Below are 14,174 nucleotides of genomic sequence, written 5' to 3' on the forward strand. Positions count from 1 at the left end.
AACAAAGAGGCATCAAAACAGTGCGCGCGCACGTGTGTGTGTGTGTGTGTGTGTGTGTGTGTGTGTGTGTGTGTATGTGTGTGTGTGTGTGTGTGTATGTGTGTGTGTGTGCGTGTGTGTGTGTGTGTGTGTATGTGTGTGTGTGTGTGTGTATGTGTGTGTGTGTGTGTGTGTGTGTGTGTGTGTGTGTGTGTGTGTGTGTGTGTAAAGAAGCCTAAGTTGATGTCAGGCAGTGCTGCCTCATTTGCTCTCCACCTTATTTCCTGAGACAGGCTCTCTCACTGAACCTAGAGCTTGTCACTTTGGCTAGCCTGGCTGACTGGTAAGTCCCAGCAATTCTCCCATCTCTATCTCCCCAGCACTGCCATGCCTGGTTGTCAGTTTATTGTTTTTAATACAGGCTTCAGGGACACAATTTACACAAGTACTTTCCTGACTGAGCCATCATCCCAGCCCTTAAATGGGAATTCTCATTCCTGCTGGGTTTTCTTTATAATGTGTCTGGGTGTTTTGCCTGCTTGTGGATCTTTGCACTACATGCATGCCTGGTGTCTATGGAGACTCAAAGGTGTCAGGTACCCTGGAAACGGAGTTACAGAGGGTTATTAGCCTCCACATGAGAGCCAGAAAATGAACCTGGGTCCTCTACAAGAGCGTCCAGGGCTCTTAAACACTGAGCCATCTCTCCAGCCTCTACACTGGTATTCTCAATAAGTCCTCATGTGGCTCTTAGGACCAGGCAAGTTTGGAAGTGATCTGGCCTGGATACAGGGTAATGGGAACTAATTCCAGACTCATTTTAACTGGGCGTCCTGTTTTCTCAAGCATCCTCACTCAACACACACGCCTTGCAGCATGTCCCTACCAGGCCTCCAGACTTCTGGACACCCCACACACACCATCCCACCCAATACCCCACCCCCACCCTCAGCCTAGTAAAACTGCATGTAACTTTTACTCTCAGAAGGATCTCAGCAAACCAGCCCTTTTCTAACAGCTGAAATCACAGACCACACTCTGTCTCTCCTTGTTTCCTTTTTATTAGGTGATAAAGGGCTTGGGTCTGCGGTGTACTCCCGGGAGGAATGATGGCCACTGTGGTGATAAAGGGGGAAGGAGAAGAGAAGGTCCGTCTGGGAAGAGGGATTGGAGTGGTGAGGAGGAATGTTTATGGGTCAGAACAGCATGCCTGGAGCCATTTGGCAAACTGTGCTAGAACACGCCTTCATGAAGAGACAAGCGGAATGTCCTGCTAAGCCTTCCTAGGAGCGCTGGCCAGAGCTGCCTGAGTGACGAGCAATCGCACAGTATCGATTCTGTGCATGCTGTGTGAGCAGGCTAGAGATTAGGTTTCTTTCACAAGACCAATCGGCTTGCTCTTGCTTCCACGTTTGGGGAATTGCTCTCTACCTTGGGTACCTTGGCTTCAGATAGTTCAGAAAGGATTAGTGAGAAATTCCGTTGCAATTGCTGTTTGAAACAAAGTGGGGAAAAATGGGGAGGGGGGAGGAGACACAATGCCAAAAAAATGAAAACTCATTTTAGCTCTTCTATTAAAGCCAGATGTATTTTAGGCCCAGTTTCTAGGCAACTGCATAATGGTAATATTCTCGAATCTTTTTTTTTTAAGACTCAAGACTGTCAGAGTCAGTAAAGGTCATAAGGTAATTATAAAGTAATAAGGATGACATACGAGAGGCAGAGTCACTCAGGACGCTTGGGAGGCACTGACATTTTCTAGTCTGCATTCATTTTCAGGAACTCTGAGATCTCACCCTGGGCATGTGCACTGCCCCCTTCAGCAAGCCTCCTGTGCAATCAAACAGGACATCGGCCTGGCACCTGGCCCTCAGTCATCACATCTCTCAAATCATTCCTCAAGGACCAGTGTAGTCCCACCCCGTGCACATCTAAGAATGCCTCGGCAGCAACAAAGAACTTTCTCCCTGGCTATTGCCTCGGAGAGCAGACCCAAGGCTCAGGACAAATACTGAACTCAGAGAGGAGGGGTAGAGTGGAGAGAGGGAGAGACAGAGAACGCTAAAGTCTGGAGGGGTGTGGTTGCGCCCAACCTGGTATAAGATGGGCCTGATCTTCATTGTGTTGACATTTACTGAGTTCCTGGAGCACATTGCTAAGCAGGCCTTGTGTTACCACTACACCTTCACAGCTGTGGGCAGAGGATTCCGGTTCTATGGAGGAAGAAGCTTGATCTTGGAGCAGTTAATGAGCGTCTCTAGCTCCCTCGCTTGCTACATATTCATAAGTCCTCATCCTTACAAGGCTCTTTATAAGATTATATGATGTAATCTATGTGAAGATGCAGTTCTGGACATACGAACACTCAGAGCATCCAGGAGCTGCTGGCCATCAGAAGTAAGGACTTCAGTGCTTGCACCACCTGGCAAGTCCCTTTCCCACCTCCCCACCCTTCCACCTCCAGGCAGTCCTCCTAACTCTGCTGCTAGGGAGGGTCACTGTCCACTCCTGGAATGCTCTTCTGTAGCATCCACCCCACAGTCCATCCTAGTTAAGACTGCAGCGCCTCGTTTTCCTTACTCCCTACACCCTCCTCTGTTCATAGCACTCACCACCATCTAAAACACACTGTGATTTTCTTTAATGTATATCTGTGCATGTGCATGTGTGTGCCCGTGTGTGCATGCCTGTGTGTGTGTGCCCGTGTGCGTGTGCGTGTGCGTGTGTGTGTGTGTGTGTGTGTGTGTGTGTGTGTGTGCAGGCAGAATGGGATATCAGATTCCTTGGAGCTGGAGTTACATGTGGTTGTAAACTGCCAAACATTGGTGCTTAGGGCCCAAATTCAGACCCTCTAGACACACTCTTGTAAAGCCCAGCCAAGCTCGTTTTTGAAGAAACTCCATTTTGTGTGAAACCAGGGGCTAAACTCCAATTCCAGGAGGAAAACCACAAAGTCTATTGAGCAAACATTCCACAACAACCCTCCCCCTTCCCACCCGCCCCACCCCCACGGCAACAGCCAGTAAGGTTACAATAGTCAGGTTACAAGAGTAGGGTTAAGATACATACAGGTAACGGAAGACATCCTGCAGAGAATAGATAACTTGGCCATCCTCTTTGTCAGGGTGGTTTTGTCCCTGTGTTCGGTTCCTGCAGATTACACCCAGAAACAGTTTTTAAAATAGTAACTTGCTGACCAGTTTGGAAATTCCCCAAGCTTGCTGTAACCACAGTAAAAATCCTGCACCCCTAGACTAAGGCTCTCACTCTGACCCACTGAGAATGGGACGGTGAGAGACCTTGCTCTTGAGCTCATAATAAAGACCCTTATGTGTTTGCACTGGAATTGTCTCCTCAGTGGTTTTGGGGTCCCTGGGATTAGGCATAATACTCTTAACCACTGATCATCTCTCTGGCCTTATGTTGTCACTTCCTGCTCTCAGGATCCCACTTTTAAAAAGCGGTAAACACTCCCATTTACCAGCTTGATCTTGTCCTAGCTGAGGCCTCACCTAGATGTGCAAGAACTGTTAAATGAATACTTGCTTGTGTGTGTTTCTTCTTTCTCCTCTCCCTCCATCTCTCAAGGTCACACACCTATTAGAAAAGAAGTCTTTGACCTTTGACCTTCCAGCTGTCAGTGATAACGGAATAACTGATGGCTCTAAGACCAAAGCACGCCCTGATCCTAGGCGAGCGTGGGCGTTGGGGGTGTGGGCATGAATCTGCTAGAGGAAGAAGTGGGATGGAGAGCTAAGTGCCATAGGCTCACACACTCACTTGTGCCCACACAGGCAAATATACATACACTTATGCACATCACACACACACACACACACACACACACACACACACACACATGCACACACACGCACACACGTACACACGCACACAGCTAAAAAGCATCAAAACCAAAATTAAAAAAAACAAAATCCAAGTAAGACAAGATTTGCAATGTTTTTTGAGGAAGAGGGCATTTCCTGACTATCTGTTTATGATACACCTGGCCTTTGCTCAAGTTGACAAGAGAGAACACAGACCCGTCAGAACCCTGCATCACCAAGAGGATACCCTAGATGATGCACTTATCCTGGATAGGCCAGGGGCTCTGCACCTGACAGGGCCACTGCAGTAAGACAGGGGCTGCCAGCCTCCAGAGACCATAGAGTCCCAAGGCAAGAGAGTCTATTTTGAGGTTGCCTGAAAACCAAATTCACAGAAAGAGCCACACTTGACGTCAGTTCTAATCATGAGGACTGGTGTGACCCGCTTCTCAGGGGTTTTCCAGGCCAGAAGTTGCTTGTTGGAAGCACACTGTTCATGGCTGTTCATGAATTATCATCTGAATCATCCAAAACAAATGAAAACAATGTTTAAATTCTGGTAAACATCCAGCAATCTGGAGATTTCACATAAAAATTGGGTTCCAGCTCCTCGTGGAAAAGAACCAGAGAACAGTGATTCGCTTTCTTCTCTGACACAGTGGGCTGGGGCAAGACCATGGCTGCTGCCTTTCCCTCTTGCTGCCTTCTCTCCCTCCTAAGTAGAGACTGACCTCATTTGCAGACCGCTCGGTGGCCTTTCAGGCATTCAGATGACCGCTGAATCTTCAGAAACTGGCCTTGAACATCCATGGAAGGACTCTTACCCCATTTCCAGTCTGGTTTATCAGCTTATCTAAATTATCTATTGAGTCCTGCCAAAACATTTTCCCCTGGTAGATTACTCAATGCCAATAAAAACTGGGCATTTAAGAGCAGAGAATATAATAAACAATATAAAAGAAGACAGGAGGGGAAATGTGCGCTAGATTGGGAGAGCCACCCCAGAAAGTCAGACCCTGAGGCCTGAGCAACTGGGCTATTTTAAAAAAACATAACAAACAAACAAACAGACAAACAAACAAAACATGGAAAGTGACAGGGTGGGGCCCGGAGAAGAAATGAAAAGAGAATTATCTCTCAACAGGAAGTTGAGGGAGATGTGGAAGTGTGGGTAGGCAGGAAAGGAGTCTTCCCCCCATCAAGCCACATGGGCTAGTGCTTAGCAGCAAAACATTAATATCTATGTGCTTATCTATCTCACTAGTAATTAGACTTAGCATTCCTGGGAATTTGAATGAGGTGCTAAGTACACAGTATGTTAACTTCGGCAGGGGTGAGCTTTTTCCAGTTCAAAATGAGTGCCCCAGCCAAACAAAAAAAAGAGCGGTGGAATGTTTCCCCCAGATGGTTTGGCTCTTTAATATCTACAAACATTTTGAAGACAAACTATTTTTCAGTGTTTTCTGTGCCATTGCATTAGGTGATGACTGCTGGCTTGCTTGTTTCCTGTTTAGTTTTTCCTTTGCTCTCTCTCCAAACATCGCTTAGCCTTGGAAGGCTGTGGTTGATCCACAAAATTGAGACTTGGGGACATGAAGAGTTGGATAACAGTTGGGAGAGTTGACAGTGCCAACAGGTAGTTTCACCATTTAAAGCCTTGTGATTCCTCCTTTTATCTCAGTTTTCCCAGTGAGTACTGAGTTTGATGGTGGATATTTGCACCATGCCCCCTGCCCACATCAAGATGAGGCCATGTCCCTGTTCCCTCAGATAAGAGATTTTGCTGGAGCTGTGCAAAAGCTCCCTCACTGTTTGATTACTATACAAAAGGAAGAGGCCTCTGGTTGGCTAAGACATGGAAGTGGAACAATGTTCTTGCCCCTTGAGAACTGGAAAGAAAACAAACAAACAAACAAATGAACAAACAAACACCAGGAGAATCTATTTGCCGAGGCCATTCTCTCTGTCCCCTACTATACAAGAAACTTCTCTATCCAAAGGCATGCATGAAAGGCATGCAACAATGGCTGGATAAGGTGCACAGCAGACTACAGTACAGCACTGCCATACACATGTCCCTTTCATTTTGTAAATTCTAGTAGTGTTCACCTACAGGATTCAACTGTCTGGAAAAAGCAATGAGAACCAGGATAGAGAGATGGTCCAGCAGTTAAGAACACTGGCTATTTTTCCACAGAACCCAGATTCAACTCCCTGTACCCACATGGAGACTCACAATCACCTAAAATTCCAGTTCCAAGGGATTATACACCTTGTTCTAGCTCCAAGGTAACCAGGTATGGACCTGGTACAAAGACATACATTCAGGCAAAACACCAATCATTATCATCACCACCACCATCATCACCATCATCATCATCACGAGTAGCTAAGTGTTATATTAATGTGCTATCAATTTAAATGGCAGAAAATTAAACACATATCATTAAAAAAAAAGCAATACGGATCTAAAAACATTTGAGTGGGGCCCTGCAGGGGTGGGGGAGGTTTTAGAGATGACTCTGCAGTTAAAATGTTGGTTACTTTTGCAGAGAATCTGTGCTTGGTTCCTAGTGACCACATGTATACTCACTACATGTATTACTCATGTAATTCCAGTTCTACCATCTTCAGGCTGCTTCATGCACCAGGCATGTACATGGTGCATATCCATAGAATGCAGACAAAGCCCCCATACATATAAACAACAACAAATACACTTATTTTTAAAAAGAGAACACTTGAAGTCTGTTATCCTTGTCATCTGATGAGAGCAACGCCCCAAGTCTGATTGCAAACGCTGATGCTGGAACCCTGCTTTTCACGTCTTGTTTCCGTTTTGATGACTCAGATGATGTAGAACTCTACGCATTAGTGTGAAGTTGTAATCCAAGATTTCCTCCTCTTCCTCAATCTCCTGATATGTTAACTCCAGAAACCCTTGGGGCATTGTGATGGGCAGAGGAAGTAGAACTTTTTATAAAAGAACAATTAAACTAATTCACCCAATAGTTACTGACCATCTACTATATGCCAGTTATCCAAAGTATTAGAAATGTATCAGTGTGTGGGGGGAGGGATTAAAAAAAAGAAAAAGAAAGAAATATATCAGTGAATAAGAGACTGTGAGGCAGTCTAGCATAGGGAATAGCTTAGCAACCTGGGACTCCTCTTGGTTAGGGCTAGCCATACACTCCTGTTCTAATAATGTACCCAGGAATCTTGAGCAATGTAGGATTTCCAGCGGCATCAAGCTGCACATGTATCTCTCTCCAAACAATGGACTAAGTATCTCTTCCCTTAATGATCATCAAGTATGGACAGTTTCTATATAACTGGACTCCAGCTACATCCTGGTAGGAGGGCAGGTCTATCCTGAACTAACCTTGGGTCTAAATGTAATAAAGCCAACTGCCCTCTCAGTGAACTGTTAGGGAGAATCCCCTGTTTAGGAATGTGTAAATGGTCATGCATGTGACTGAAATCAAATGCATCATGGGAAAGGACACAGTAGTGAGCAAAAATTATAACTCAGATCTGTCCATCCAAACAGAACCACCTGCACCATGTCTCTTAGCAACCAGTTCCTTCTTATCTTGAACCCATAAAGGGAAGTCCACATCTTGGCAGGTCCCTGAGGATTCCCTCACACTCATGTGGCTGCTGTCACTCTTGATGGCATACTTCTTTCTGATCTACACTATCATTTCACTTTTGAATCTTCTGAATGAAGTTTATTCCCTACTTTGCAATCTGTGTGAACCTTTATTTCAAGTCTTTGGAAAGAAGCCAAGAACCTGGAAACATCTGACTCGGACCCTGAACACCAGTAACCACTGGACTTTTTTGAAAGAGCCCAGGAACTGACACTTTTGGTTTTGTAATTCTAACTGCAGAACAATACTTCACTTGAAATCACTGCATATGTGAGCATCTTTAGCCAATTTCAGTGGACTGTGCAGAACACAGCCCCCTTCTGTGAGCAGCCAGAACATGCTGTCTTTCCCACAATAAAATTGTGGTGGGAGGAAATCCTCTAGGGTTATTTAAACCTCCACCAATGTGGGTTAGCTGACGCTCAAAGAATGGCTCCTCCATTGGTGACTCTGTGTTCAATCCAATGGTTGGCTGAGAGCATCCACCTCTATATTTGTCAGGCACTGGCAGAGCCTCTCAGGAGACAGCCATATCAGGCTCCTGTCAGCAAGCACTTGTTGGCATCCACAATAGTGTCTGGGTTTGGTAGCTGTATATGGGATGGGTCCCTGAGGTTGAAGAATTTAAAAACCCTAAATAAAGTAGGGTTTGAAAAATCTAAGCCTACATATACTTCATTGTTTTTTCTTTCAATAAAAAGTCAATGCATTCATTCCACCCCACTCCCAAGCAACACAAAGCTGTATTTCAGCTTTCTTTTCTAAAAAATTACAAAGTCAAATGACTTGAGGATTCAATACATGTAGCTATCAGGATATTTCTTTAATGTAAAATATATTTAAACCTTTCCACTTTCAATAATGTTCATCAGATGAGTATTACCATAATCCCTTTGTTTGCCTTTTAAAACTAATTATGATCAACTTCTTAGAAGTCAAAGCATCAGTCCAATTCATACATCACACAATCAATACCTAAGCTTTAGATTTTGTCAAGAAGCATAGCTTGTCATGGGATTACACACCTATGATCCCAGTGCTGGGGAGATGGAAGAGAGAGGCCAGCCCAGTTACATGAGATATTCTCTCAAAAATACAGAACAATTAAAATAGAAAGTAATGTCTGATAATTGCAAATGCCATAGTGCTTGGCAGTCAGCTGTGTTTACACATACCATCGTTAAACTTAATTACAAAACACTGGCCAGTGCCTATTACTACTTGAGTGAGGAAGTAATTTAGCCGAAGTACTAGGGGGAAAAAAATCTCCTCCACTTAAGAACCTGAGGCACTGCAGGACTAAACAAGCAGCTCTAAATAGAACCCTGGTGAGGAGATCCTGGCAGGCCTTGGACAGTCATTCCCACAAAAGAAAGACGTGTACATTGCAGAGTGATCATGCTGCACCAAAGGTTTTCTTAACTATCGAATGAGAAGAGGCACAGTGCTTAACCCCAAAGAACATGAGAAACAGATACACAGGGTCAGTGAATAAAAGAGCGTTGGCAGAATACGTCAGAAGATACAAAACCAGATAACCACAAGGAAACTCAGTTGTCAGAGTTACCCCTTCTGTGGACAGAAACATCTACAATATATTCATCTTTCTCACGTTATCATGTAGCTTTAGGATCTGGGCACAAATCAATAGTCCACAGCAATGGTTGAAGCGGTCTTCTCAGAGGTCAGTAGCGTTTTCTACAGATGTAGCAAACACCTTCCAGCTCCTAGGCTGCATGGTCTCTGCTGCTTCCATCTATGTTGGGGTGTTACAGTATAGAAACAGTTACAGGTAAAAATGAATGAACATTGCTGGATTCCCATGAAAAAGAATAAGCACTAGCTAACAGGATCATGGGACAGCTTGCCAGCCCCCATCAAAGACTTCATGATCATCAGTTTAAGACAGTTAATCCTGTATATAAACTCTAAAGAGATAGCATAAGATTAACATAGACAAAGAAACGTTTGTTCTCCACAAACTGACAGTGGGGCTCCAGTGCCATGACAACATCCACACAACTCATTGGACATGCAGAAGTTGATCTGGTGCCTACATGGAGCCCTCACACCTATGTTCTAGTCTCTTTGGTGTGGAAAAGTACTCTGCAGGCTTCCAAAGGAGAAACATGGACCCAGCCACAAAGCCTTTGACTTACAATCTGCCCGCCTGTGAAATATGCTAGGGCAATGGTAGCATAGAACTTGTGGGAGTAGTCAACCAATGTCTGATTCAACTTGAGGTCCACTCCAGGAAATGCAACTCATACCTGACACTACATGGGTAACTAAGAACCAGAGACCTAGGGTAAAGCAAACACTATGGGTCAAAAAAATACAAAACAATAAAATGGTTCCTAATGAGATGCCATGTTCATAGATCAGTGCCATATCCAGTCATCATCAGAGAAGCTTCCTCCAGCAGCAGATGACAACAAGTGCGGAGACCCATAGCTGGAAGTTATGTGGAGAGAGAATCTAAATTGGAGGCCTCCATCAAATCCCTCCTCTCAGAGCTCAGAGGATCTCCTAGAAGAGAAGGTGGAAAGATTGTGAGAGCAAGAGAGGATGAAGGACACCAGGTGAATAAGGTCTTCTGCAACAACTAAGCAAGGTGCAGAGGAGCTGACAGAGACAGAAGCAGCAAGCATGGGGCCTACATGAGTCTACGCTAAGTCCTTTGAGTATATACTATAATTATTAGCTTAATATTTTTATGGGACTCCTGACTGTAAGAACAAGAGAACCAACTCTTTTCCTCCTGTTGGGTTTCTGTGTCCAACTTTGACATGATGGTTTTACTGTATCTTATATTTATTTTGTTATAGTCTGTTGTTATCTCTTGGAAATCTGTTCTTTTCTAATGAGAGACAGAGAGGGAGTGGATCCATGGGGGTGGGGGAGGAGGTGGGGAGGAACTAGGAGGAATAGAGGGAGGGAACACTATAATCGGGATATATTGTATGAGAACAGAATCTATTTTAAATAAAAGGGAAAACAACAACAACAAAGCATGACGTCAGACACTTCCAAGAGATGGAGGAGCCCTCATCTGGACTATGGTCCTCAAGGTAATGGCCTCAGGGAGACCAGAGTCCATGGAACAATTATCAGTATGAGAACACTGGTCTGTAAGGTCAATACCAGCAGAGGGACACACATCAAGAATTATTCATACAAAAGAGAGATAGCAGTTTCCCAGAGGGTTAGAAAACTGGAGTCTGCACCCCCAGACCCCATGTAAACATCAAGTGAACATGGCAGTCTGCCCGTAATTCTAACCTTGGAAGTAAAAGGCCAGGAACCCCACAGCAAGCTGTCTGGAAAGACTAGCCATACTGGCAAGCTCTGAGTTTGATGGAGCCCCCACATCAAAGAATAAGGTGGAAGTGAAATCAAAGATTCCTGATAACAACCTCTGCGTGCATGAGTGCACACACACACACACACACACACACACACACACACACACACACACACACACACGTGTGCACAAATGCACTCAAACACGTGTACTCACATGAGTACACATACACATGAGGAGATGAAAAACACAAGTTGAAGAGTTGTATGCATTATCTAATCTCTCAAGAAAACTTTGCTACATATCCTGATTCATATTAAATTAGGCTGCAGACTCCACGTATTAGCCTAAATTTAGCTTATGTCCCATCTACAACAGGTGACTGCCACAGAGCCAAATGATCACATTCTTTTTAGGTCTGGTTAACTCAGACACTTATTGCACAGGTACTGCGGGCTAGAAACCACGATACATACTGCAGTCACCCAAGTGAACACAACACCAGTGCTCATTCTCAAAAAGAGCAAGTGTTAGTTTATCAGGGAAAATGCTGATGTAATCAGTAGGCCAAATCTCCACTCCATATGCCACAAGGTGGACACAGTGAGTGCTCCATAGGCTGTCTAGTGTCCACAGATGAGTGCCACACACTGCTGCTTAAACACTTGAACTCCTGGAACAGCTCCTCAGAGTTGGTAATTTACAGTCGTCAGATGCTTATTAGGCTCCAGTTCTAGGGGTCGATATCCAAGTTCAAGAGTCCAAAAGAATAAAGGTGTATAGGAAAGGGAAGAAATGGGCTAGACCTTAACCTTGTATTGAACCACTGGCAAGAGAAAGTCATTAATGTACTCATGACTGCAAACTCGAACATCTCAATGGCTCTCTCAAAACTGGTGCAGCCAAGCAGTGTGGTGTGTGCCTATGATTGCAGCACTGGGGAATTGGAGGGTCAAGATTCATTGCAAGTTCAAGGCAGCCTCATCTACATAGTGAGTTCTGGATCAGCCAGGGAGACCCTGCCTCCAAATAACAAACAAACAAACAAAACTCCACACCATCATAGAAAAGACTAACTTTGAACACTGGAAGACATACTTTCAGAAATAGTCAACAATGAACATTAGATGGCAAGTACTTCTTTGTAAGATAAGCAAATGAGCTGAGGATGGAAAGACAACTGAGGGGCCTATGGGACATTTTGCTGTTACCAGCCATGCAGAAATCCATCTTCTGACAGATTAAAATTCTCCCCATTTCAGTACAGCCATACCTACCTGTTTATCTACTAATGGCCATGCGTTCCTCCAGCCAAGTGGATATCTAAATTTTCAGTTTTCAGACTGTCACACATGAAGGAATCCCTGATGCTTCTTTGCCAGAATCATATTTCTAGTTATCAATATTTCTCTAACAGGAAACCCAGTCTTTACATCTTGCTGTGGTCTACACTTAATTTCACACACTATTTTCAGGAGTGAACATACAGCACATTATCTCTGGGTTTTAAAGCATAGTAAGTTGTCCCATAAACAGAAAAAATAGCCAATATCAAAACTCTGTTCCAAAATGTGGTTTGTCACAGCATTCCAGGAAGCTGAAGGAGAATCATTATGAAGAGGGACAGAAAGGAAGGAAAGGGTGGGGAACAGTCTGTGTCTTGGAACTTTAACTTTTTCTAATCCTATTTTTAATGACGGTCCTTAAACACTTTAACCTTCCTTGTAACCCGCCATCCACCAGAGGTAGTAGAAAAGAAAGGATAATGGGAGTTGTGGGGAGTGTACCTCTTTAGAAAGGTTCTTTGGACCAACTTCCATCTGTGTTGTCTGGAAATCTGAATTTCAGTTTACAAGTCAGCAGGCAAGGGACGGCTCGATCCCCTCGCAAACACTCCACAGATACACCAGCAGTCCAGTTCGGTACAGTTTCTACTTCAGTGTCTCCCTTAGAAAATGTTTCAAGTGAAATGGGGAATACCACTACTTTGGCCATGTGGGCTACCATGTGATACTTAACCTAGCCACCAGAACGGGAAGGCCATCCTTTAAGACAAAAATGACTGTGTTCACAGTTAAAGTTAGCAAACCGTTTCAGAAATTCCTGCAATCATTTTCCTTAAAAAAGTAAAATGAAATAATGGAGTGGTTCTAAAGCACTTTCGTAATTGCAGGTTGTAGATTTATCTGTGCAATTTAAATATAACATTAAGTACTAGCACATAGTCAACAATTATAGAGTACTCTACTAAAGGAAGACACTTGTCTGAAGATGCAAAATCACTGAAACAAGAAAGCTTGCTTTACAGATCACTGAAAGGGGGCCCATAGTTACTCCCTTTCAATCAATAGTCAAGAATAAAACTGGTATGAGTTAAAGAAACAGACCACGGTAATGCAGTCAACACAAGGTATCTCAAAAGACAATGCAAAATGAACACGTGATTTCTCTTAAAAAGCTTGGGATGCTGTTTGCTTCAAAGTCCATTCTCTCTGCCTCATGTGCCACATGCACTGTGCTTGGCCTTAGAACACAGCCACTTTGAAGACTTCCTTACTTTGTAAGGAAGCTGGGCCACAGTATGGATGCTCCATCCAACTCACACTGCCTAAAAGCCCTGGCTGACTCCTACCAGACTCCCAGTCATCCACAGATGACTCTACCACGGCTGGTTAATTTTTGTTGAGTCAGCGGTGCAAGAGACACTCAATTGAAGAATCGTTTTCATCAGATTGGCCTATGGGGATGGGCTGGGGGTGAGGGTGCATTCTCATAACTGCTAATTAATGCTGAAAGCCTAGCCCACTGTAAACAGTTCATTCACAAGGCAAGAGGGCTTGGGCTGCCTAGGAAAAGTAGCTGAACAAATGAGTAAACAGTCCCTCCGTGGTCTCTGCTTCAATTTCTGCCTCCAGATTCCTGTCTATGTTCCCTCCATGATGGACAGTAAAGTTTAAGATAAAATAAACCCTTTCTTTCCCAAGCTGCTTTGGACAATGCTTTATTCCAGCAAGAGAAAGGGAAGCTAGTATACAGCACCTCAACTTTCTGTCCATGAGTGTCCATGCCAGACACAGGGTAGCAGACACAGGGTCCCACTTCTAGCTGACTGTAATTCCTGACCTGCAGGAGCTATCTGAAGAAACAAAAGATAATTGTTTGACATTACGTTTTTTGAATATTTTTATGACAATAGGGAAACAAATACAGTAACATATAATGCACAAGTTTCAAACTTGGAAAGTTTCTTTCCTCAAACTGGAAAACTCACCCTTATATAACCCAATTATTTAACATCCATCTAATAAGATTAGACTCTATACAAGCACACACTGCTGAACTTTCATAATTCGAAATAATTTATTCTACGATATGTATCACTCTTAAATGCTCTGGGTGATCTGTGTAGGA

The sequence above is a fragment of the Mus musculus genome, chromosome 9, assembly GCF_000001635.26.
Source record: "Mus musculus strain C57BL/6J chromosome 9, GRCm38.p6 C57BL/6J".
NCBI lineage: Eukaryota > Metazoa > Chordata > Mammalia > Rodentia > Muridae > Mus > Mus musculus.